Genomic DNA, 21931 nt, shown 5'->3' with positions numbered 1-21931 from the left:
TCAAATAGTGGAGTGGAGTAGGGGAACAGCAAACAGCCAATAAAGCAGCCCGCCCGCTCGCCTGCCCGCCACAATGGACCTACCTGTGTACACTAGATGGATGTGATGGAATGTACTGTCGTCCCTACATTTCAAGAAGAAGTAAGAATTGCAGTTGCAACAAAGCCTTGCTTGCCTACAAAGAGAGCAGCAATTTGGATTTGTTACTATGTTACCTAGAAGAATAACAAACTGTGCAAGGATGGAGGTTGTAGGAGCAAGGAGAAGTTGTCTGTAAAGTTGGTGGATGCCTATTTTCCATTTTGCAGTCCCTTGTCTCCCTCTTGTGGCCTCCTGGAGGCAACTAGCTGTGCAAAAAAAAGACAGCCTGGCGGCCGGCTGTTGCAGTGTTGCCCTCTCAGGCAACACTGAGTGACTGACTGAGCCTCACCGTCTTATATAAAGTTCAGACGGAACTTTGCACGTGTCATAGTGGAGCCCTCAGGATTCCAGAGCCAGCTTTCTGACATCATAATGGGGCCTCAGAGATAAAAGCCTGGGCCCAGGCAGTGTTGGTCAGTGCTGCTCAGCAGGCAGCACTGGACTGGACTGGATTACAGCTGATACAAGGTGTGAAGGAACAAGGGGTGGCTGTGGGCATGCACTTGCTGCCGCTGCCAGTGTTTATCTGCATGGCAGCAGGGCATTTGGGCGTTGCCAGGAAGGCGTTTTTATGTAGATTCCTCCTCTTTCAGCACTGCATTGTGGTGCAAGCAAAAGAAGCAAATCCTGTCTGGCTTCCTCTCCGGCCTTTATTCACCTCCCGTGTAGCTGTGAGTGTGTGAGCCTGCAGGGCCCCATGGAATTGCCTAGAAGTAGGCTGAATCGCTGCAAGGGCTGAACAGCAGTATCGGGCAGGCTCGGGCAACGCGCGGCCCGTTCGGGTTATCGCTTCTCGGCCTTTTGGCTAAGATCAAGTGTAGTATCTGTTCTTATCAGTTTAATATCTGATACGTCCCCTATCTGGGGACCATATATTAAATGGATTTTTAGAACAGGGAGATGGAAATAGAGCTTGCTCTGTCCACTCCACGCATTGACCTGGTATTGCAGTATTTCCAGGACCGGTGCACCCTTTCCTTATGTGTTGACTAAAAGCAGATTCCAAAAGTGTTTTTTGTCTTTGCTATTGTTTCTGTCTTTCTGAAGGGATCTCCCCTTTTAATCCCATTATTTCAACACCTGTTGGACAATGCATGAGTGATAATGAGCTCATTGATTAAATGCAATTAATGAATAGATTGCCACCTCTTGTTGTGTGTCGTCTGTGTTTCTGTGTTTCCGGCATTTCACATTGGAACACCTCATTCACCTTCCTTGTCTTCTCTCCGCCCTCCCTTTTAGGTAAGTTAAAGAGCTGCACCTGAGCCAGCCACTGATTGATTGATTGATTGATTGATTGATTGATTGATTGATTGATTGATTGATTGATTGATGCAGCACAACAGTCAAATAGTGGAGTGGAGTAGGGGAACAGCAAACAGCCAATAAAGCAGCCCGCCCGCTCGCCTGCCCGCCACAATGGACCTACCTGTGTACACTAGATGGATGTGATGGAATGTACTGTCGTCCCTACATTTCAAGAAGAAGTAAGAATTGCAGTTGCAACAAAGCCTTGCTTGCCTACAAAGAGAGCAGCAATTTGGATTTGTTACTATGTTACCTAGAAGAATAACAAACTGTGCAAGGATGGAGGTTGTAGGAGCAAGGAGAAGTTGTCTGTAAAGTTGGTGGATGCCTATTTTCCATTTTGCAGTCCCTTGTCTCCCTCTTGTGGCCTCCTGGAGGCAACTAGCTGTGCAAAAAAAAGACAGCCTGGCGGCCGGCTGTTGCAGTGTTGCCCTCTCAGGCAACACTGAGTGACTGACTGAGCCTCACCGTCTTATATAAAGTTCAGACGGAACTTTGCACGTGTCATAGTGGAGCCCTCAGGATTCCAGAGCCAGCTTTCTGACATCATAATGGGGCCTCAGAGATAAAAGCCTGTGCCCAGGCAGTGTTGGTCAGTGCTGCTCAGCAGGCAGCACTGGACTGGACTGGATTACAGCTGATACAAGGTGTGAAGGAACAAGGGGTGGCTGTGGGCATGCACTTGCTGCCGCTGCCAGTGTTTATCTGCATGGCAGCAGGGCATTTGGGCGTTGCCAGGAAGGCGTTTTTATGTAGATTCCTCCTCTTTCAGCACTGCATTGTGGTGCAAGCAAAAGAAGCAAATCCTGTCTGGCTTCCTCTCCGGCCTTTATTCACCTCCCGTGTAGCTGTGAGTGTGTGAGCCTGCAGGGCCCCATGGAATTGCCTAGAAGTAGGCTGAATCGCTGCAAGGGCTGAACAGCAGTATCGGGCAGGCTCGGGCAACGCGCGGCCCGTTCGGGTTATCGCTTCTCGGCCTTTTGGCTAAGATCAAGTGTAGTATCTGTTCTTATCAGTTTAATATCTGATACGTCCCCTATCTGGGGACCATATATTAAATGGATTTTTAGAACAGGGAGATGGAAATAGAGCTTGCTCTGTCCACTCCACGCATTGACCTGGTATTGCAGTATTTCCAGGACCGGTGCACCCTTTCCTTATGTGTTGACTAAAAGCAGATTCCAAAAGTGTTTTTTGTCTTTGCTATTGTTTCTGTCTTTCTGAAGGGATCTCCCCTTTTAATCCCATTATTTCAACACCTGTTGGACAATGCATGAGTGATAATGAGCTCATTGATTAAATGCAATTAATGAATAGATTGCCACCTCTTGTTGTGTGTCGTCTGTGTTTCTGTGTTTCCGGCATTTCACATTGGAACACCTCATTCACCTTCCTTGTCTTCTCTCCGCCCTCCCTTTTAGGTAAGTTAAAGAGCTGCACCTGAGCCAGCCACTGATTGATTGATTGATTGATTGATTGATTGATTGATTGATTGATTGATTGATTGATTGATGCAGCACAACAGTCAAATAGTGGAGTGGAGTAGGGGAACAGCAAACAGCCAATAAAGCAGCCCGCCCGCTCGCCTGCCCGCCACAATGGACCTACCTGTGTACACTAGATGGATGTGATGGAATGTACTGTCGTCCCTACATTTCAAGAAGAAGTAAGAATTGCAGTTGCAACAAAGCCTTGCTTGCCTACAAAGAGAGCAGCAATTTGGATTTGTTACTATGTTACCTAGAAGAATAACAAACTGTGCAAGGATGGAGGTTGTAGGAGCAAGGAGAAGTTGTCTGTAAAGTTGGTGGATGCCTATTTTCCATTTTGCAGTCCCTTGTCTCCCTCTTGTGGCCTCCTGGAGGCAACTAGCTGTGCAAAAAAAAGACAGCCTGGCGGCCGGCTGTTGCAGTGTTGCCCTCTCAGGCAACACTGAGTGACTGACTGAGCCTCACCGTCTTATATAAAGTTCAGACGGAACTTTGCACGTGTCATAGTGGAGCCCTCAGGATTCCAGAGCCAGCTTTCTGACATCATAATGGGGCCTCAGAGATAAAAGCCTGGGCCCAGGCAGTGTTGGTCAGTGCTGCTCAGCAGGCAGCACTGGACTGGACTGGATTACAGCTGATACAAGGTGTGAAGGAACAAGGGGTGGCTGTGGGCATGCACTTGCTGCCGCTGCCAGTGTTTATCTGCATGGCAGCAGGGCATTTGGGCGTTGCCAGGAAGGCGTTTTTATGTAGATTCCTCCTCTTTCAGCACTGCATTGTGGTGCAAGCAAAAGAAGCAAATCCTGTCTGGCTTCCTCTCCGGCCTTTATTCACCTCCCGTGTAGCTGTGAGTGTGTGAGCCTGCAGGGCCCCATGGAATTGCCTAGAAGTAGGCTGAATCGCTGCAAGGGCTGAACAGCAGTATCGGGCAGGCTCGGGCAACGCGCGGCCCGTTCGGGTTATCGCTTCTCGGCCTTTTGGCTAAGATCAAGTGTAGTATCTGTTCTTATCAGTTTAATATCTGATACGTCCCCTATCTGGGGACCATATATTAAATGGATTTTTAGAACAGGGAGATGGAAATAGAGCTTGCTCTGTCCACTCCACGCATTGACCTGGTATTGCAGTATTTCCAGGACCGGTGCACCCTTTCCTTATGTGTTGACTAAAAGCAGATTCCAAAAGTGTTTTTTGTCTTTGCTATTGTTTCTGTCTTTCTGAAGGGATCTCCCCTTTTAATCCCATTATTTCAACACCTGTTGGACAATGCATGAGTGATAATGAGCTCATTGATTAAATGCAATTAATGAATAGATTGCCACCTCTTGTTGTGTGTCGTCTGTGTTTCTGTGTTTCCGGCATTTCACATTGGAACACCTCATTCACCTTCCTTGTCTTCTCTCCGCCCTCCCTTTTAGGTAAGTTAAAGAGCTGCACCTGAGCCAGCCACTGATTGATTGATTGATTGATTGATTGATTGATTGATTGATGCAGCACAACAGTCAAATAGTGGAGTGGAGTAGGGGAACAGCAAACAGCCAATAAAGCAGCCCGCCCGCTCGCCTGCCCGCCACAATGGACCTACCTGTGTACACTAGATGGATGTGATGGAATGTACTGTCGTCCCTACATTTCAAGAAGAAGTAAGAATTGCAGTTGCAACAAAGCCTTGCTTGCCTACAAAGAGAGCAGCAATTTGGATTTGTTACTATGTTACCTAGAAGAATAACAAACTGTGCAAGGATGGAGGTTGTAGGAGCAAGGAGAAGTTGTCTGTAAAGTTGGTGGATGCCTATTTTCCATTTTGCAGTCCCTTGTCTCCCTCTTGTGGCCTCCTGGAGGCAACTAGCTGTGCAAAAAAAAGACAGCCTGGCGGCCGGCTGTTGCAGTGTTGCCCTCTCAGGCAACACTGAGTGACTGACTGAGCCTCACCGTCTTATATAAAGTTCAGACGGAACTTTGCACGTGTCATAGTGGAGCCCTCAGGATTCCAGAGCCAGCTTTCTGACATCATAATGGGGCCTCAGAGATAAAAGCCTGGGCCCAGGCAGTGTTGGTCAGTGCTGCTCAGCAGGCAGCACTGGACTGGACTGGATTACAGCTGATACAAGGTGTGAAGGAACAAGGGGTGGCTGTGGGCATGCACTTGCTGCCGCTGCCAGTGTTTATCTGCATGGCAGCAGGGCATTTGGGCGTTGCCAGGAAGGCGTTTTTATGTAGATTCCTCCTCTTTCAGCACTGCATTGTGGTGCAAGCAAAAGAAGCAAATCCTGTCTGGCTTCCTCTCCGGCCTTTATTCACCTCCCGTGTAGCTGTGAGTGTGTGAGCCTGCAGGGCCCCATGGAATTGCCTAGAAGTAGGCTGAATCGCTGCAAGGGCTGAACAGCAGTATCGGGCAGGCTCGGGCAACGCGCGGCCCGTTCGGGTTATCGCTTCTCGGCCTTTTGGCTAAGATCAAGTGTAGTATCTGTTCTTATCAGTTTAATATCTGATACGTCCCCTATCTGGGGACCATATATTAAATGGATTTTTAGAACAGGGAGATGGAAATAGAGCTTGCTCTGTCCACTCCACGCATTGACCTGGTATTGCAGTATTTCCAGGACCGGTGCACCCTTTCCTTATGTGTTGACTAAAAGCAGATTCCAAAAGTGTTTTTTGTCTTTGCTATTGTTTCTGTCTTTCTGAAGGGATCTCCCCTTTTAATCCCATTATTTCAACACCTGTTGGACAATGCATGAGTGATAATGAGCTCATTGATTAAATGCAATTAATGAATAGATTGCCACCTCTTGTTGTGTGTCGTCTGTGTTTCTGTGTTTCCGGCATTTCACATTGGAACACCTCATTCACCTTCCTTGTCTTCTCTCCGCCCTCCCTTTTAGGTAAGTTAAAGAGCTGCACCTGAGCCAGCCACTGATTGATTGATTGATTGATTGATTGTTGATTGATTGATTGATTGATTGATTGATTGATGCAGCACAACAGTCAAATAGTGGAGTGGAGTAGGGGAACAGCAAACAGCCAATAAAGCAGCCCGCCCGCTCGCCTGCCCGCCACAATGGACCTACCTGTGTACACTAGATGGATGTGATGGAATGTACTGTCGTCCCTACATTTCAAGAAGAAGTAAGAATTGCAGTTGCAACAAAGCCTTGCTTGCCTACAAAGAGAGCAGCAATTTGGATTTGTTACTATGTTACCTAGAAGAATAACAAACTGTGCAAGGATGGAGGTTGTAGGAGCAAGGAGAAGTTGTCTGTAAAGTTGGTGGATGCCTATTTTCCATTTTGCAGTCCCTTGTCTCCCTCTTGTGGCCTCCTGGAGGCAACTAGCTGTGCAAAAAAAAGACAGCCTGGCGGCCGGCTGTTGCAGTGTTGCCCTCTCAGGCAACACTGAGTGACTGACTGAGCCTCACCGTCTTATATAAAGTTCAGACGGAACTTTGCACGTGTCATAGTGGAGCCCTCAGGATTCCAGAGCCAGCTTTCTGACATCATAATGGGGCCTCAGAGATAAAAGCCTGGGCCCAGGCAGTGTTGGTCAGTGCTGCTCAGCAGGCAGCACTGGACTGGACTGGATTACAGCTGATACAAGGTGTGAAGGAACAAGGGGTGGCTGTGGGCATGCACTTGCTGCCGCTGCCAGTGTTTATCTGCATGGCAGCAGGGCATTTGGGCGTTGCCAGGAAGGCGTTTTTATGTAGATTCCTCCTCTTTCAGCACTGCATTGTGGTGCAAGCAAAAGAAGCAAATCCTGTCTGGCTTCCTCTCCGGCCTTTATTCACCTCCCGTGTAGCTGTGAGTGTGTGAGCCTGCAGGGCCCCATGGAATTGCCTAGAAGTAGGCTGAATCGCTGCAAGGGCTGAACAGCAGTATCGGGCAGGCTCGGGCAACGCGCGGCCCGTTCGGGTTATCGCTTCTCGGCCTTTTGGCTAAGATCAAGTGTAGTATCTGTTCTTATCAGTTTAATATCTGATACGTCCCCTATCTGGGGACCATATATTAAATGGATTTTTAGAACAGGGAGATGGAAATAGAGCTTGCTCTGTCCACTCCACGCATTGACCTGGTATTGCAGTATTTCCAGGACCGGTGCACCCTTTCCTTATGTGTTGACTAAAAGCAGATTCCAAAAGTGTTTTTTGTCTTTGCTATTGTTTCTGTCTTTCTGAAGGGATCTCCCCTTTTAATCCCATTATTTCAACACCTGTTGGACAATGCATGAGTGATAATGAGCTCATTGATTAAATGCAATTAATGAATAGATTGCCACCTCTTGTTGTGTGTCGTCTGTGTTTCTGTGTTTCCGGCATTTCACATTGGAACACCTCATTCACCTTCCTTGTCTTCTCTCCGCCCTCCCTTTTAGGTAAGTTAAAGAGCTGCACCTGAGCCAGCCACTGATTGATTGATTGATTGATTGATTGATTGATTGATTGATTGATTGATTGATTGATTGATGCAGCACAACAGTCAAATAGTGGAGTGGAGTAGGGGAACAGCAAACAGCCAATAAAGCAGCCCGCCCGCTCGCCTGCCCGCCACAATGGACCTACCTGTGTACACTAGATGGATGTGATGGAATGTACTGTCGTCCCTACATTTCAAGAAGAAGTAAGAATTGCAGTTGCAACAAAGCCTTGCTTGCCTACAAAGAGAGCAGCAATTTGGATTTGTTACTATGTTACCTAGAAGAATAACAAACTGTGCAAGGATGGAGGTTGTAGGAGCAAGGAGAAGTTGTCTGTAAAGTTGGTGGATGCCTATTTTCCATTTTGCAGTCCCTTGTCTCCCTCTTGTGGCCTCCTGGAGGCAACTAGCTGTGCAAAAAAAAGACAGCCTGGCGGCCGGCTGTTGCAGTGTTGCCCTCTCAGGCAACACTGAGTGACTGACTGAGCCTCACCGTCTTATATAAAGTTCAGACGGAACTTTGCACGTGTCATAGTGGAGCCCTCAGGATTCCAGAGCCAGCTTTCTGACATCATAATGGGGCCTCAGAGATAAAAGCCTGGGCCCAGGCAGTGTTGGTCAGTGCTGCTCAGCAGGCAGCACTGGACTGGACTGGATTACAGCTGATACAAGGTGTGAAGGAACAAGGGGTGGCTGTGGGCATGCACTTGCTGCCGCTGCCAGTGTTTATCTGCATGGCAGCAGGGCATTTGGGCGTTGCCAGGAAGGCGTTTTTATGTAGATTCCTCCTCTTTCAGCACTGCATTGTGGTGCAAGCAAAAGAAGCAAATCCTGTCTGGCTTCCTCTCCGGCCTTTATTCACCTCCCGTGTAGCTGTGAGTGTGTGAGCCTGCAGGGCCCCATGGAATTGCCTAGAAGTAGGCTGAATCGCTGCAAGGGCTGAACAGCAGTATCGGGCAGGCTCGGGCAACGCGCGGCCCGTTCGGGTTATCGCTTCTCGGCCTTTTGGCTAAGATCAAGTGTAGTATCTGTTCTTATCAGTTTAATATCTGATACGTCCCCTATCTGGGGACCATATATTAAATGGATTTTTAGAACAGGGAGATGGAAATAGAGCTTGCTCTGTCCACTCCACGCATTGACCTGGTATTGCAGTATTTCCAGGACCGGTGCACCCTTTCCTTATGTGTTGACTAAAAGCAGATTCCAAAAGTGTTTTTTGTCTTTGCTATTGTTTCTGTCTTTCTGAAGGGATCTCCCCTTTTAATCCCATTATTTCAACACCTGTTGGACAATGCATGAGTGATAATGAGCTCATTGATTAAATGCAATTAATGAATAGATTGCCACCTCTTGTTGTGTGTCGTCTGTGTTTCTGTGTTTCCGGCATTTCACATTGGAACACCTCATTCACCTTCCTTGTCTTCTCTCCGCCCTCCCTTTTAGGTAAGTTAAAGAGCTGCACCTGAGCCAGCCACTGATTGATTGATTGATTGATTGATTGATTGATTGATTGATTGATTGATTGCAGCACAACAGTCAAATAGTGGAGTGGAGTAGGGGAACAGCAAACAGCCAATAAAGCAGCCCGCCCGCTCGCCTGCCCGCCACAATGGACCTACCTGTGTACACTAGATGGATGTGATGGAATGTACTGTCGTCCCTACATTTCAAGAAGAAGTAAGAATTGCAGTTGCAACAAAGCCTTGCTTGCCTACAAAGAGAGCAGCAATTTGGATTTGTTACTATGTTACCTAGAAGAATAACAAACTGTGCAAGGATGGAGGTTGTAGGAGCAAGGAGAAGTTGTCTGTAAAGTTGGTGGATGCCTATTTTCCATTTTGCAGTCCCTTGTCTCCCTCTTGTGGCCTCCTGGAGGCAACTAGCTGTGCAAAAAAAAGACAGCCTGGCGGCCGGCTGTTGCAGTGTTGCCCTCTCAGGCAACACTGAGTGACTGACTGAGCCTCACCGTCTTATATAAAGTTCAGACGGAACTTTGCACGTGTCATAGTGGAGCCCTCAGGATTCCAGAGCCAGCTTTCTGACATCATAATGGGGCCTCAGAGATAAAAGCCTGGGCCCAGGCAGTGTTGGTCAGTGCTGCTCAGCAGGCAGCACTGGACTGGACTGGATTACAGCTGATACAAGGTGTGAAGGAACAAGGGGTGGCTGTGGGCATGCACTTGCTGCCGCTGCCAGTGTTTATCTGCATGGCAGCAGGGCATTTGGGCGTTGCCAGGAAGGCGTTTTTATGTAGATTCCTCCTCTTTCAGCACTGCATTGTGGTGCAAGCAAAAGAAGCAAATCCTGTCTGGCTTCCTCTCCGGCCTTTATTCACCTCCCGTGTAGCTGTGAGTGTGTGAGCCTGCAGGGCCCCATGGAATTGCCTAGAAGTAGGCTGAATCGCTGCAAGGGCTGAACAGCAGTATCGGGCAGGCTCGGGCAACGCGCGGCCCGTTCGGGTTATCGCTTCTCGGCCTTTTGGCTAAGATCAAGTGTAGTATCTGTTCTTATCAGTTTAATATCTGATACGTCCCCTATCTGGGGACCATATATTAAATGGATTTTTAGAACAGGGAGATGGAAATAGAGCTTGCTCTGTCCACTCCACGCATTGACCTGGTATTGCAGTATTTCCAGGACCGGTGCACCCTTTCCTTATGTGTTGACTAAAAGCAGATTCCAAAAGTGTTTTTTGTCTTTGCTATTGTTTCTGTCTTTCTGAAGGGATCTCCCCTTTTAATCCCATTATTTCAACACCTGTTGGACAATGCATGAGTGATAATGAGCTCATTGATTAAATGCAATTAATGAATAGATTGCCACCTCTTGTTGTGTGTCGTCTGTGTTTCTGTGTTTCCGGCATTTCACATTGGAACACCTCATTCACCTTCCTTGTCTTCTCTCCGCCCTCCCTTTTAGGTAAGTTAAAGAGCTGCACCTGAGCCAGCCACTGATTGATTGATTGATTGATTGATTGATTGATTGATTGATTGATTGATTGATGCAGCACAACAGTCAAATAGTGGAGTGGAGTAGGGGAACAGCAAACAGCCAATAAAGCAGCCCGCCCGCTCGCCTGCCCGCCACAATGGACCTACCTGTGTACACTAGATGGATGTGATGGAATGTACTGTCGTCCCTACATTTCAAGAAGAAGTAAGAATTGCAGTTGCAACAAAGCCTTGCTTGCCTACAAAGAGAGCAGCAATTTGGATTTGTTACTATGTTACCTAGAAGAATAACAAACTGTGCAAGGATGGAGGTTGTAGGAGCAAGGAGAAGTTGTCTGTAAAGTTGGTGGATGCCTATTTTCCATTTTGCAGTCCCTTGTCTCCCTCTTGTGGCCTCCTGGAGGCAACTAGCTGTGCAAAAAAAAGACAGCCTGGCGGCCGGCTGTTGCAGTGTTGCCCTCTCAGGCAACACTGAGTGACTGACTGAGCCTCACCGTCTTATATAAAGTTCAGACGGAACTTTGCACGTGTCATAGTGGAGCCCTCAGGATTCCAGAGCCAGCTTTCTGACATCATAATGGGGCCTCAGAGATAAAAGCCTGGGCCCAGGCAGTGTTGGTCAGTGCTGCTCAGCAGGCAGCACTGGACTGGACTGGATTACAGCTGATACAAGGTGTGAAGGAACAAGGGGTGGCTGTGGGCATGCACTTGCTGCCGCTGCCAGTGTTTATCTGCATGGCAGCAGGGCATTTGGGCGTTGCCAGGAAGGCGTTTTTATGTAGATTCCTCCTCTTTCAGCACTGCATTGTGGTGCAAGCAAAAGAAGCAAATCCTGTCTGGCTTCCTCTCCGGCCTTTATTCACCTCCCGTGTAGCTGTGAGTGTGTGAGCCTGCAGGGCCCCATGGAATTGCCTAGAAGTAGGCTGAATCGCTGCAAGGGCTGAACAGCAGTATCGGGCAGGCTCGGGCAACGCGCGGCCCGTTCGGGTTATCGCTTCTCGGCCTTTTGGCTAAGATCAAGTGTAGTATCTGTTCTTATCAGTTTAATATCTGATACGTCCCCTATCTGGGGACCATATATTAAATGGATTTTTAGAACAGGGAGATGGAAATAGAGCTTGCTCTGTCCACTCCACGCATTGACCTGGTATTGCAGTATTTCCAGGACCGGTGCACCCTTTCCTTATGTGTTGACTAAAAGCAGATTCCAAAAGTGTTTTTTGTCTTTGCTATTGTTTCTGTCTTTCTGAAGGGATCTCCCCTTTTAATCCCATTATTTCAACACCTGTTGGACAATGCATGAGTGATAATGAGCTCATTGATTAAATGCAATTAATGAATAGATTGCCACCTCTTGTTGTGTGTCGTCTGTGTTTCTGTGTTTCCGGCATTTCACATTGGAACACCTCATTCACCTTCCTTGTCTTCTCTCCGCCCTCCCTTTTAGGTAAGTTAAAGAGCTGCACCTGAGCCAGCCACTGATTGATTGATTGATTGATTGATTGATTGATTGATTGATTGATTGATGCAGCACAACAGTCAAATAGTGGAGTGGAGTAGGGGAACAGCAAACAGCCAATAAAGCAGCCCGCCCGCTCGCCTGCCCGCCACAATGGACCTACCTGTGTACACTAGATGGATGTGATGGAATGTACTGTCGTCCCTACATTTCAAGAAGAAGTAAGAATTGCAGTTGCAACAAAGCCTTGCTTGCCTACAAAGAGAGCAGCAATTTGGATTTGTTACTATGTTACCTAGAAGAATAACAAACTGTGCAAGGATGGAGGTTGTAGGAGCAAGGAGAAGTTGTCTGTAAAGTTGGTGGATGCCTATTTTCCATTTTGCAGTCCCTTGTCTCCCTCTTGTGGCCTCCTGGAGGCAACTAGCTGTGCAAAAAAAAGACAGCCTGGCGGCCGGCTGTTGCAGTGTTGCCCTCTCAGGCAACACTGAGTGACTGACTGAGCCTCACCGTCTTATATAAAGTTCAGACGGAACTTTGCACGTGTCATAGTGGAGCCCTCAGGATTCCAGAGCCAGCTTTCTGACATCATAATGGGGCCTCAGAGATAAAAGCCTGGGCCCAGGCAGTGTTGGTCAGTGCTGCTCAGCAGGCAGCACTGGACTGGACTGGATTACAGCTGATACAAGGTGTGAAGGAACAAGGGGTGGCTGTGGGCATGCACTTGCTGCCGCTGCCAGTGTTTATCTGCATGGCAGCAGGGCATTTGGGCGTTGCCAGGAAGGCGTTTTTATGTAGATTCCTCCTCTTTCAGCACTGCATTGTGGTGCAAGCAAAAGAAGCAAATCCTGTCTGGCTTCCTCTCCGGCCTTTATTCACCTCCCGTGTAGCTGTGAGTGTGTGAGCCTGCAGGGCCCCATGGAATTGCCTAGAAGTAGGCTGAATCGCTGCAAGGGCTGAACAGCAGTATCGGGCAGGCTCGGGCAACGCGCGGCCCGTTCGGGTTATCGCTTCTCGGCCTTTTGGCTAAGATCAAGTGTAGTATCTGTTCTTATCAGTTTAATATCTGATACGTCCCCTATCTGGGGACCATATATTAAATGGATTTTTAGAACAGGGAGATGGAAATAGAGCTTGCTCTGTCCACTCCACGCATTGACCTGGTATTGCAGTATTTCCAGGACCGGTGCACCCTTTCCTTATGTGTTGACTAAAAGCAGATTCCAAAAGTGTTTTTTGTCTTTGCTATTGTTTCTGTCTTTCTGAAGGGATCTCCCCTTTTAATCCCATTATTTCAACACCTGTTGGACAATGCATGAGTGATAATGAGCTCATTGATTAAATGCAATTAATGAATAGATTGCCACCTCTTGTTGTGTGTCGTCTGTGTTTCTGTGTTTCCGGCATTTCACATTGGAACACCTCATTCACCTTCCTTGTCTTCTCTCCGCCCTCCCTTTTAGGTAAGTTAAAGAGCTGCACCTGAGCCAGCCACTGATTGATTGATTGATTGATTGATTGATTGATTGATTGATTGATTGATTGATTGATGCAGCACAACAGTCAAATAGTGGAGTGGAGTAGGGGAACAGCAAACAGCCAATAAAGCAGCCCGCCCGCTCGCCTGCCCGCCACAATGGACCTACCTGTGTACACTAGATGGATGTGATGGAATGTACTGTCGTCCCTACATTTCAAGAAGAAGTAAGAATTGCAGTTGCAACAAAGCCTTGCTTGCCTACAAAGAGAGCAGCAATTTGGATTTGTTACTATGTTACCTAGAAGAATAACAAACTGTGCAAGGATGGAGGTTGTAGGAGCAAGGAGAAGTTGTCTGTAAAGTTGGTGGATGCCTATTTTCCATTTTGCAGTCCCTTGTCTCCCTCTTGTGGCCTCCTGGAGGCAACTAGCTGTGCAAAAAAAAGACAGCCTGGCGGCCGGCTGTTGCAGTGTTGCCCTCTCAGGCAACACTGAGTGACTGACTGAGCCTCACCGTCTTATATAAAGTTCAGACGGAACTTTGCACGTGTCATAGTGGAGCCCTCAGGATTCCAGAGCCAGCTTTCTGACATCATAATGGGGCCTCAGAGATAAAAGCCTGGGCCCAGGCAGTGTTGGTCAGTGCTGCTCAGCAGGCAGCACTGGACTGGACTGGATTACAGCTGATACAAGGTGTGAAGGAACAAGGGGTGGCTGTGGGCATGCACTTGCTGCCGCTGCCAGTGTTTATCTGCATGGCAGCAGGGCATTTGGGCGTTGCCAGGAAGGCGTTTTTATGTAGATTCCTCCTCTTTCAGCACTGCATTGTGGTGCAAGCAAAAGAAGCAAATCCTGTCTGGCTTCCTCTCCGGCCTTTATTCACCTCCCGTGTAGCTGTGAGTGTGTGAGCCTGCAGGGCCCCATGGAATTGCCTAGAAGTAGGCTGAATCGCTGCAAGGGCTGAACAGCAGTATCGGGCAGGCTCGGGCAACGCGCGGCCCGTTCGGGTTATCGCTTCTCGGCCTTTTGGCTAAGATCAAGTGTAGTATCTGTTCTTATCAGTTTAATATCTGATACGTCCCCTATCTGGGGACCATATATTAAATGGATTTTTAGAACAGAGAGATGGAAATAGAGCTTGCTCTGTCCACTCCACGCATTGACCTGGTATTGCAGTATTTCCAGGACCGGTGCACCCTTTCCTTATGTGTTGACTAAAAGCAGATTCCAAAAGTGTTTTTTGTCTTTGCTATTGTTTCTGTCTTTCTGAAGGGATCTCCCCTTTTAATCCCATTATTTCAACACCTGTTGGACAATGCATGAGTGATAATGAGCTCATTGATTAAATGCAATTAATGAATAGATTGCCACCTCTTGTTGTGTGTCGTCTGTGTTTCTGTGTTTCCGGCATTTCACATTGGAACACCTCATTCACCTTCCTTGTCTTCTCTCCGCCCTCCCTTTTAGGTAAGTTAAAGAGCTGCACCTGAGCCAGCCACTGATTGATTGATTGATTGATTGATTGATTGATTGATTGATTGATTGATTGATTGATTGCAGCACAACAGTCAAATAGTGGAGTGGAGTAGGGGAACAGCAAACAGCCAATAAAGCAGCCCGCCCGCTCGCCTGCCCGCCACAATGGACCTACCTGTGTACACTAGATGGATGTGATGGAATGTACTGTCGTCCCTACATTTCAAGAAGAAGTAAGAATTGCAGTTGCAACAAAGCCTTGCTTGCCTACAAAGAGAGCAGCAATTTGGATTTGTTACTATGTTACCTAGAAGAATAACAAACTGTGCAAGGATGGAGGTTGTAGGAGCAAGGAGAAGTTGTCTGTAAAGTTGGTGGATGCCTATTTTCCATTTTGCAGTCCCTTGTCTCCCTCTTGTGGCCTCCTGGAGGCAACTAGCTGTGCAAAAAAAAGACAGCCTGGCGGCCGGCTGTTGCAGTGTTGCCCTCTCAGGCAACACTGAGTGACTGACTGAGCCTCACCGTCTTATATAAAGTTCAGACGGAACTTTGCACGTGTCATAGTGGAGCCCTCAGGATTCCAGAGCCAGCTTTCTGACATCATAATGGGGCCTCAGAGATAAAAGCCTGGGCCCAGGCAGTGTTGGTCAGTGCTGCTCAGCAGGCAGCACTGGACTGGACTGGATTACAGCTGATACAAGGTGTGAAGGAACAAGGGGTGGCTGTGGGCATGCACTTGCTGCCGCTGCCAGTGTTTATCTGCATGGCAGCAGGGCATTTGGGCGTTGCCAGGAAGGCGTTTTTATGTAGATTCCTCCTCTTTCAGCACTGCATTGTGGTGCAAGCAAAAGAAGCAAATCCTGTCTGGCTTCCTCTCCGGCCTTTATTCACCTCCCGTGTAGCTGTGAGTGTGTGAGCCTGCAGGGCCCCATGGAATTGCCTAGAAGTAGGCTGAATCGCTGCAAGGGCTGAACAGCAGTATCGGGCAGGCTCGGGCAACGCGCGGCCCGTTCGGGTTATCGCTTCTCGGCCTTTTGGCTAAGATCAAGTGTAGTATCTGTTCTTATCAGTTTAATATCTGATACGTCCCCTATCTGGGGACCATATATTAAATGGATTTTTAGAACAGGGAGATGGAAATAGAGCTTGCTCTGTCCACTCCACGCATTGACCTGGTATTGCAGTATTTCCAGGACCGGTGCACCCTTTCCTTATGTGTTGACTAAAAGCAGATTCCAAAAGTGTTTTTTGTCTTTGCTATTGTTTCTGTCTTTCTGAAGGGATCTCCCCTTTTAATCCCATTATTTCAACACCTGTTGGACAATGCATGAGTGATAATGAGCTCATTGATTAAATGCAATTAATGAATAGATTGCCACCTCTTGTTGTGTGTCGTCTGTGTTTCTGTGTTTCCGGCATTTCACATTGGAACACCTCATTCACCTTCCTTGTCTTCTCTCCGCCCTCCCTTTTAGGTAAGTTAAAGAGCTGCACCTGAGCCAGCCACTGATTGATTGATTGATTGATTGATTGATTGATTGATTGATTGATTGATTGATTGATGCAGCACAACAGTCAAATAGTGGAGTGGAGTAGGGGAACAGCAAACAGCCAATAAAGCAGCCCGCCCGCTCGCCTGCCCGCCACAATGGACCTACCTGTGTACACTAGATGGATGTGATGGAATGTACTGTCGTCCCTACATTTCAAGAAGAAGTAAGAATTGCAGTTGCAACAAAGCCTTGCTTGCCTACAAAGAGAGCAGCAATTTGGATTTGTTACTATGTTACCTAGAAGAATAACAAACTGTGCAAGGATGGAGGTTGTAGGAGCAAGGAGAAGTTGTCTGTAAAGTTGGTGGATGCCTATTTTCCATTTTGCAGTCCCTTGTCTCCCTCTTGTGGCCTCCTGGAGGCAACTAGCTGTGCAAAAAAAAGACAGCCTGCGGCCGGCTGTTGCAGTGTTGCCCTCTCAGGCAACACTGAGTGACTGACTGAGCCTCACCGTCTTATATAAAGTTCAGACGGAACTTTGCACGTGTCATAGTGGAGCCCTCAGGATTCCAGAGCCAGCTTTCTGACATCATAATGGGGCCTCAGAGATAAAAGCCTGGGCCCAGGCAGTGTTGGTCAGTGCTGCTCAGCAGGCAGCACTGGACTGGACTGGATTACAGCTGATACAAGGTGTGAAGGAACAAGGGGTGGCTGTGGGCATGCACTTGCTGCCGCTGCCAGTGTTTATCTGCATGGCAGCAGGGCATTTGGGCGTTGCCAGGAAGGCGTTTTTATGTAGATTCCTCCTCTTTCAGCACTGCATTGTGGTGCAAGCAAAAGAAGCAAATCCTGTCTGGCTTCCTCTCCGGCCTTTATTCACCTCCCGTGTAGCTGTGAGTGTGTGAGCCTGCAGGGCCCCATGGAATTGCCTAGAAGTAGGCTGAATCGCTGCAAGGGCTGAACAGCAGTATCGGGCAGGCTCGGGCAACGCGCGGCCCGTTCGGGTTATCGCTTCTCGGCCTTTTGGCTAAGATCAAGTGTAGTATCTGTTCTTATCAGTTTAATATCTGATACGTCCCCTATCTGGGGACCATATATTAAATGGATTTTTAGAACAGGGAGATGGAAATAGAGCTTGCTCTGTCCACTCCACGCATTGACCTGGTATTGCAGTATTTCCAGGACCGGTGCACCCTTTCCTTATGTGTTGACTAAAAGCAGATTCCAAAAGTGTTTTTTGTCTTTGCTATTGTTTCTGTCTTTCTGAAGGGATCTCCCCTTTTAATCCCATTATTTCAACACCTGTTGGACAATGCATGAGTGATAATGAGCTCATTGATTAAATGCAATTAATGAATAGATTGCCACCTCTTGTTGTGTGTCGTCTGTGTTTCTGTGTTTCCGGCATTTCACATTGGAACACCTCATTCACCTTCCTTGTCTTCTCTCCGCCCTCCCTTTTAGGTAAGTTAAAGAGCTGCACCTGAGCCAGCCACTGATTGATTGATTGATTGATTGATTGATTGATTGCAGCACAACAGTCAAATAGTGGAGTGGAGTAGGGGAACAGCAAACAGCCAATAAAGCAGCCCGCCCGCTCGCCTGCCCGCCACAATGGACCTACCTGTGTACACTAGATGGATGTGATGGAATGTACTGTCGTCCCTACATTTCAAGAAGAAGTAAGAATTGCAGTTGCAACAAAGCCTTGCTTGCCTACAAAGAGAGCAGCAATTTGGATTTGTTACTATGTTACCTAGAAGAATAACAAACTGTGCAAGGATGGAGGTTGTAGGAGCAAGGAGAAGTTGTCTGTAAAGTTGGTGGATGCCTATTTTCCATTTTGCAGTCCCTTGTCTCCCTCTTGTGGCCTCCTGGAGGCAACTAGCTGTGCAAAAAAAAGACAGCCTGGCGGCCGGCTGTTGCAGTGTTGCCCTCTCAGGCAACACTGAGTGACTGACTGAGCCTCACCGTCTTATATAAAGTTCAGACGGAACTTTGCACGTGTCATAGTGGAGCCCTCAGGATTCCAGAGCCAGCTTTCTGACATCATAATGGGGCCTCAGAGATAAAAGCCTGGGCCCAGGCAGTGTTGGTCAGTGCTGCTCAGCAGGCAGCACTGGACTGGACTGGATTACAGCTGATACAAGGTGTGAAGGAACAAGGGGTGGCTGTGGGCATGCACTTGCTGCCGCTGCCAGTGTTTATCTGCATGGCAGCAGGGCATTTGGGCGTTGCCAGGAAGGCGTTTTTATGTAGATTCCTCCTCTTTCAGCACTGCATTGTGGTGCAAGCAAAAGAAGCAAATCCTGTCTGGCTTCCTCTCCGGCCTTTATTCACCTCCCGTGTAGCTGTGAGTGTGTGAGCCTGCAGGGCCCCATGGAATTGCCTAGAAGTAGGCTGAATCGCTGCAAGGGCTGAACAGCAGTATCGGGCAGGCTCGGGCAACGCGCGGCCCGTTCGGGTTATCGCTTCTCGGCCTTTTGGCTAAGATCAAGTGTAGTATCTGTTCTTATCAGTTTAATATCTGATACGTCCCCTATCTGGGGACCATATATTAAATGGATTTTTAGAACAGGGAGATGGAAATAGAGCTTGCTCTGTCCACTCCACGCATTGACCTGGTATTGCAGTATTTCCAGGACCGGTGCACCCTTTCCTTATGTGTTGACTAAAAGCAGATTCCAAAAGTGTTTTTTGTCTTTGCTATTGTTTCTGTCTTTCTGAAGGGATCTCCCCTTTTAATCCCATTATTTCAACACCTGTTGGACAATGCATGAGTGATAATGAGCTCATTGATTAAATGCAATTAATGAATAGATTGCCACCTCTTGTTGTGTGTCGTCTGTGTTTCTGTGTTTCCGGCATTTCACATTGGAACACCTCATTCACCTTCCTTGTCTTCTCTCCGCCCTCCCTTTTAGGTAAGTTAAAGAGCTGCACCTGAGCCAGCCACTGATTGATTGATTGATTGATTGATTGATTGATTGATTGATTGATTGATTGATTGATGCAGCACAACAGTCAAATAGTGGAGTGGAGTAGGGGAACAGCAAACAGCCAATAAAGCAGCCCGCCCGCTCGCCTGCCCGCCACAATGGACCTACCTGTGTACACTAGATGGATGTGATGGAATGTACTGTCGTCCCTACATTTCAAGAAGAAGTAAGAATTGCAGTTGCAACAAAGCCTTGCTTGCCTACAAAGAGAGCAGCAATTTGGATTTGTTACTATGTTACCTAGAAGAATAACAAACTGTGCAAGGATGGAGGTTGTAGGAGCAAGGAGAAGTTGTCTGTAAAGTTGGTGGATGCCTATTTTCCATTTTGCAGTCCCTTGTCTCCCTCTTGTGGCCTCCTGGAGGCAACTAGCTGTGCAAAAAAAAGACAGCCTGGCGGCCGGCTGTTGCAGTGTTGCCCTCTCAGGCAACACTGAGTGACTGACTGAGCCTCACCGTCTTATATAAAGTTCAGACGGAACTTTGCACGTGTCATAGTGGAGCCCTCAGGATTCCAGAGCCAGCTTTCTGACATCATAATGGGGCCTCAGAGATAAAAGCCTGGGCCCAGGCAGTGTTGGTCAGTGCTGCTCAGCAGGCAGCACTGGACTGGACTGGATTACAGCTGATACAAGGTGTGAAGGAACAAGGGGTGGCTGTGGGCATGCACTTGCTGCCGCTGCCAGTGTTTATCTGCATGGCAGCAGGGCATTTGGGCGTTGCCAGGAAGGCGTTTTTATGTAGATTCCTCCTCTTTCAGCACTGCATTGTGGTGCAAGCAAAAGAAGCAAATCCTGTCTGGCTTCCTCTCCGGCCTTTATTCACCTCCCGTGTAGCTGTGAGTGTGTGAGCCTGCAGGGCCCCATGGAATTGCCTAGAAGTAGGCTGAATCGCTGCAAGGGCTGAACAGCAGTATCGGGCAGGCTCGGGCAACGCGCGGCCCGTTCGGGTTATCGCTTCTCGGCCTTTTGGCTAAGATCAAGTGTAGTATCTGTTCTTATCAGTTTAATATCTGATACGTCCCCTATCTGGGGACCATATATTAAATGGATTTTTAGAACAGGGAGATGGAAATAGAGCTTGCTCTGTCCACTCCACGCATTGACCTGGTATTGCAGTATTTCCAGGACCGGTGCACCCTTTCCTTATGTGTTGACTAAAAGCAGATTCCAAAAGTGTTTTTTGTCTTTGCTATTGTTTCTGTCTTTCTGAAGGGATCTCCCCTTTTAATCCCATTATTTCAACACCTGTTGGACAATGCATGAGTGATAATGAGCTCATTGATTAAATGCAATTAATGAATAGATTGCCACCTCTTGTTGTGTGTCGTCTGTGTTTCTGTGTTTCCGGCATTTCACATTGGAACACCTCATTCACCTTCCTTGTCTTCTCTCCGCCCTCCCTTTTAGGTAAGTTAAAGAGCTGCACCTGAGCCAGCCACTGATTGATTGATTGATTGATTGATTGATTGATTGATTGATGCAGCACAACAGTCAAATAGTGGAGTGGAGTAGGGGAACAGCAAACAGCCAATAAAGCAGCCCGCCCGCTCGCCTGCCCGCCACAATGGACCTACCTGTGTACACTAGATGGATGTGATGGAATGTACTGTCGTCCCTACATTTCAAGAAGAAGTAAGAATTGCAGTTGCAACAAAGCCTTGCTTGCCTACAAAGAGAGCAGCAATTTGGATTTGTTACTATGTTACCTAGAAGAATAACAAACTGTGCAAGGATGGAGGTTGTAGGAGCAAGGAGAAGTTGTCTGTAAAGTTGGTGGATGCCTATTTTCCATTTTGCAGTCCCTTGTCTCCCTCTTGTGGCCTCCTGGAGGCAACTAGCTGTGCAAAAAAAAGACAGCCTGGCGGCCGGCTGTTGCAGTGTTGCCCTCTCAGGCAACACTGAGTGACTGACTGAGCCTCACCGTCTTATATAAAGTTCAGACGGAACTTTGCACGTGTCATAGTGGAGCCCTCAGGATTCCAGAGCCAGCTTTCTGACATCATAATGGGGCCTCAGAGATAAAAGCCTGGGCCCAGGCAGTGTTGGTCAGTGCTGCTCAGCAGGCAGCACTGGACTGGACTGGATTACAGCTGATACAAGGTGTGAAGGAACAAGGGGTGGCTGTGGGCATGCACTTGCTGCCGCTGCCAGTGTTTATCTGCATGGCAGCAGGGCATTTGGGCGTTGCCAGGAAGGCGTTTTTATGTAGATTCCTCCTCTTTCAGCACTGCATTGTGGTGCAAGCAAAAGAAGCAAATCCTGTCTGGCTTCCTCTCCGGCCTTTATTCACCTCCCGTGTAGCTGTGAGTGTGTGAGCCTGCAGGGCCCCATGGAATTGCCTAGAAGTAGGCTGAATCGCTGCAAGGGCTGAACAGCAGTATCGGGCAGGCTCGGGCAACGCGCGGCCCGTTCGGGTTATCGCTTCTCGGCCTTTTGGCTAAGATCAAGTGTAGTATCTGTTCTTATCAGTTTAATATCTGATACGTCCCCTATCTGGGGACCATATATTAAATGGATTTTTAGAACAGGGAGATGGAAATAGAGCTTGCTCTGTCCACTCCACGCATTGACCTGGTATTGCAGTATTTCCAGGACCGGTGCACCCTTTCCTTATGTGTTGACTAAAAGCAGATTCCAAAAGTGTTTTTTGTCTTTGCTATTGTTTCTGTCTTTCTGAAGGGATCTCCCCTTTTAATCCCATTATTTCAACACCTGTTGG

The 21931-nt window shown here is 47.9% G+C and overlaps 15 non-coding genes across 15 annotated transcripts; all 15 read left to right on the top strand.

Annotated features, from left to right (window-relative positions):
- Positions 1-926: 926 nt before the first annotated feature.
- LOC142687590 (U2 spliceosomal RNA) lies at positions 927-1117 on the top strand. The gene has a single exon (XR_012856800.1). It is a non-coding gene; the product is annotated as a U2 spliceosomal RNA (small nuclear RNA).
- Positions 1118-2413: 1296 nt separating this feature from the next.
- Positions 2414-2604, top strand: LOC142687588 (U2 spliceosomal RNA). Its single transcript, XR_012856799.1, has one exon. It is a non-coding gene; the product is annotated as a U2 spliceosomal RNA (small nuclear RNA).
- Positions 2605-3900: 1296 nt separating this feature from the next.
- On the top strand, positions 3901-4091 carry LOC142687587 (U2 spliceosomal RNA). The gene has a single exon (XR_012856798.1). It is a non-coding gene; the product is annotated as a U2 spliceosomal RNA (small nuclear RNA).
- Positions 4092-5367: 1276 nt separating this feature from the next.
- On the top strand, positions 5368-5558 carry LOC142687585 (U2 spliceosomal RNA). The gene has a single exon (XR_012856796.1). It is a non-coding gene; the product is annotated as a U2 spliceosomal RNA (small nuclear RNA).
- Positions 5559-6853: 1295 nt separating this feature from the next.
- LOC142687584 (U2 spliceosomal RNA) lies at positions 6854-7044 on the top strand. Its single transcript, XR_012856795.1, has one exon. It is a non-coding gene; the product is annotated as a U2 spliceosomal RNA (small nuclear RNA).
- Positions 7045-8340: 1296 nt separating this feature from the next.
- LOC142687583 (U2 spliceosomal RNA) lies at positions 8341-8531 on the top strand. Its single transcript, XR_012856794.1, has one exon. It is a non-coding gene; the product is annotated as a U2 spliceosomal RNA (small nuclear RNA).
- A 1285-nt stretch (positions 8532-9816) lies between these two features.
- LOC142687582 (U2 spliceosomal RNA) lies at positions 9817-10007 on the top strand. The gene has a single exon (XR_012856793.1). It is a non-coding gene; the product is annotated as a U2 spliceosomal RNA (small nuclear RNA).
- Positions 10008-11295: 1288 nt separating this feature from the next.
- Positions 11296-11486, top strand: LOC142687581 (U2 spliceosomal RNA). The gene has a single exon (XR_012856792.1). It is a non-coding gene; the product is annotated as a U2 spliceosomal RNA (small nuclear RNA).
- A 1284-nt stretch (positions 11487-12770) lies between these two features.
- LOC142687580 (U2 spliceosomal RNA) lies at positions 12771-12961 on the top strand. Its single transcript, XR_012856791.1, has one exon. It is a non-coding gene; the product is annotated as a U2 spliceosomal RNA (small nuclear RNA).
- A 1292-nt stretch (positions 12962-14253) lies between these two features.
- Positions 14254-14444, top strand: LOC142688032 (U2 spliceosomal RNA). Its single transcript, XR_012857201.1, has one exon. It is a non-coding gene; the product is annotated as a U2 spliceosomal RNA (small nuclear RNA).
- A 1293-nt stretch (positions 14445-15737) lies between these two features.
- On the top strand, positions 15738-15928 carry LOC142687579 (U2 spliceosomal RNA). The gene has a single exon (XR_012856790.1). It is a non-coding gene; the product is annotated as a U2 spliceosomal RNA (small nuclear RNA).
- A 1291-nt stretch (positions 15929-17219) lies between these two features.
- Positions 17220-17410, top strand: LOC142687577 (U2 spliceosomal RNA). The gene has a single exon (XR_012856789.1). It is a non-coding gene; the product is annotated as a U2 spliceosomal RNA (small nuclear RNA).
- Positions 17411-18679: 1269 nt separating this feature from the next.
- On the top strand, positions 18680-18870 carry LOC142687576 (U2 spliceosomal RNA). Its single transcript, XR_012856788.1, has one exon. It is a non-coding gene; the product is annotated as a U2 spliceosomal RNA (small nuclear RNA).
- A 1292-nt stretch (positions 18871-20162) lies between these two features.
- On the top strand, positions 20163-20353 carry LOC142687575 (U2 spliceosomal RNA). The gene has a single exon (XR_012856787.1). It is a non-coding gene; the product is annotated as a U2 spliceosomal RNA (small nuclear RNA).
- A 1276-nt stretch (positions 20354-21629) lies between these two features.
- Positions 21630-21820, top strand: LOC142687573 (U2 spliceosomal RNA). The gene has a single exon (XR_012856785.1). It is a non-coding gene; the product is annotated as a U2 spliceosomal RNA (small nuclear RNA).
- Positions 21821-21931: the final 111 nt, after the last annotated feature.

This window comes from Rhinoderma darwinii, assembly GCF_050947455.1.
Source record: "Rhinoderma darwinii isolate aRhiDar2 chromosome 5 unlocalized genomic scaffold, aRhiDar2.hap1 SUPER_5_unloc_24, whole genome shotgun sequence".
NCBI classification, from domain to species: domain Eukaryota; kingdom Metazoa; phylum Chordata; class Amphibia; order Anura; family Rhinodermatidae; genus Rhinoderma; species Rhinoderma darwinii.
Note: the sequence above shows the minus strand (reverse complement) of the source record. Positions and strands in the feature narration are given on the sequence as shown.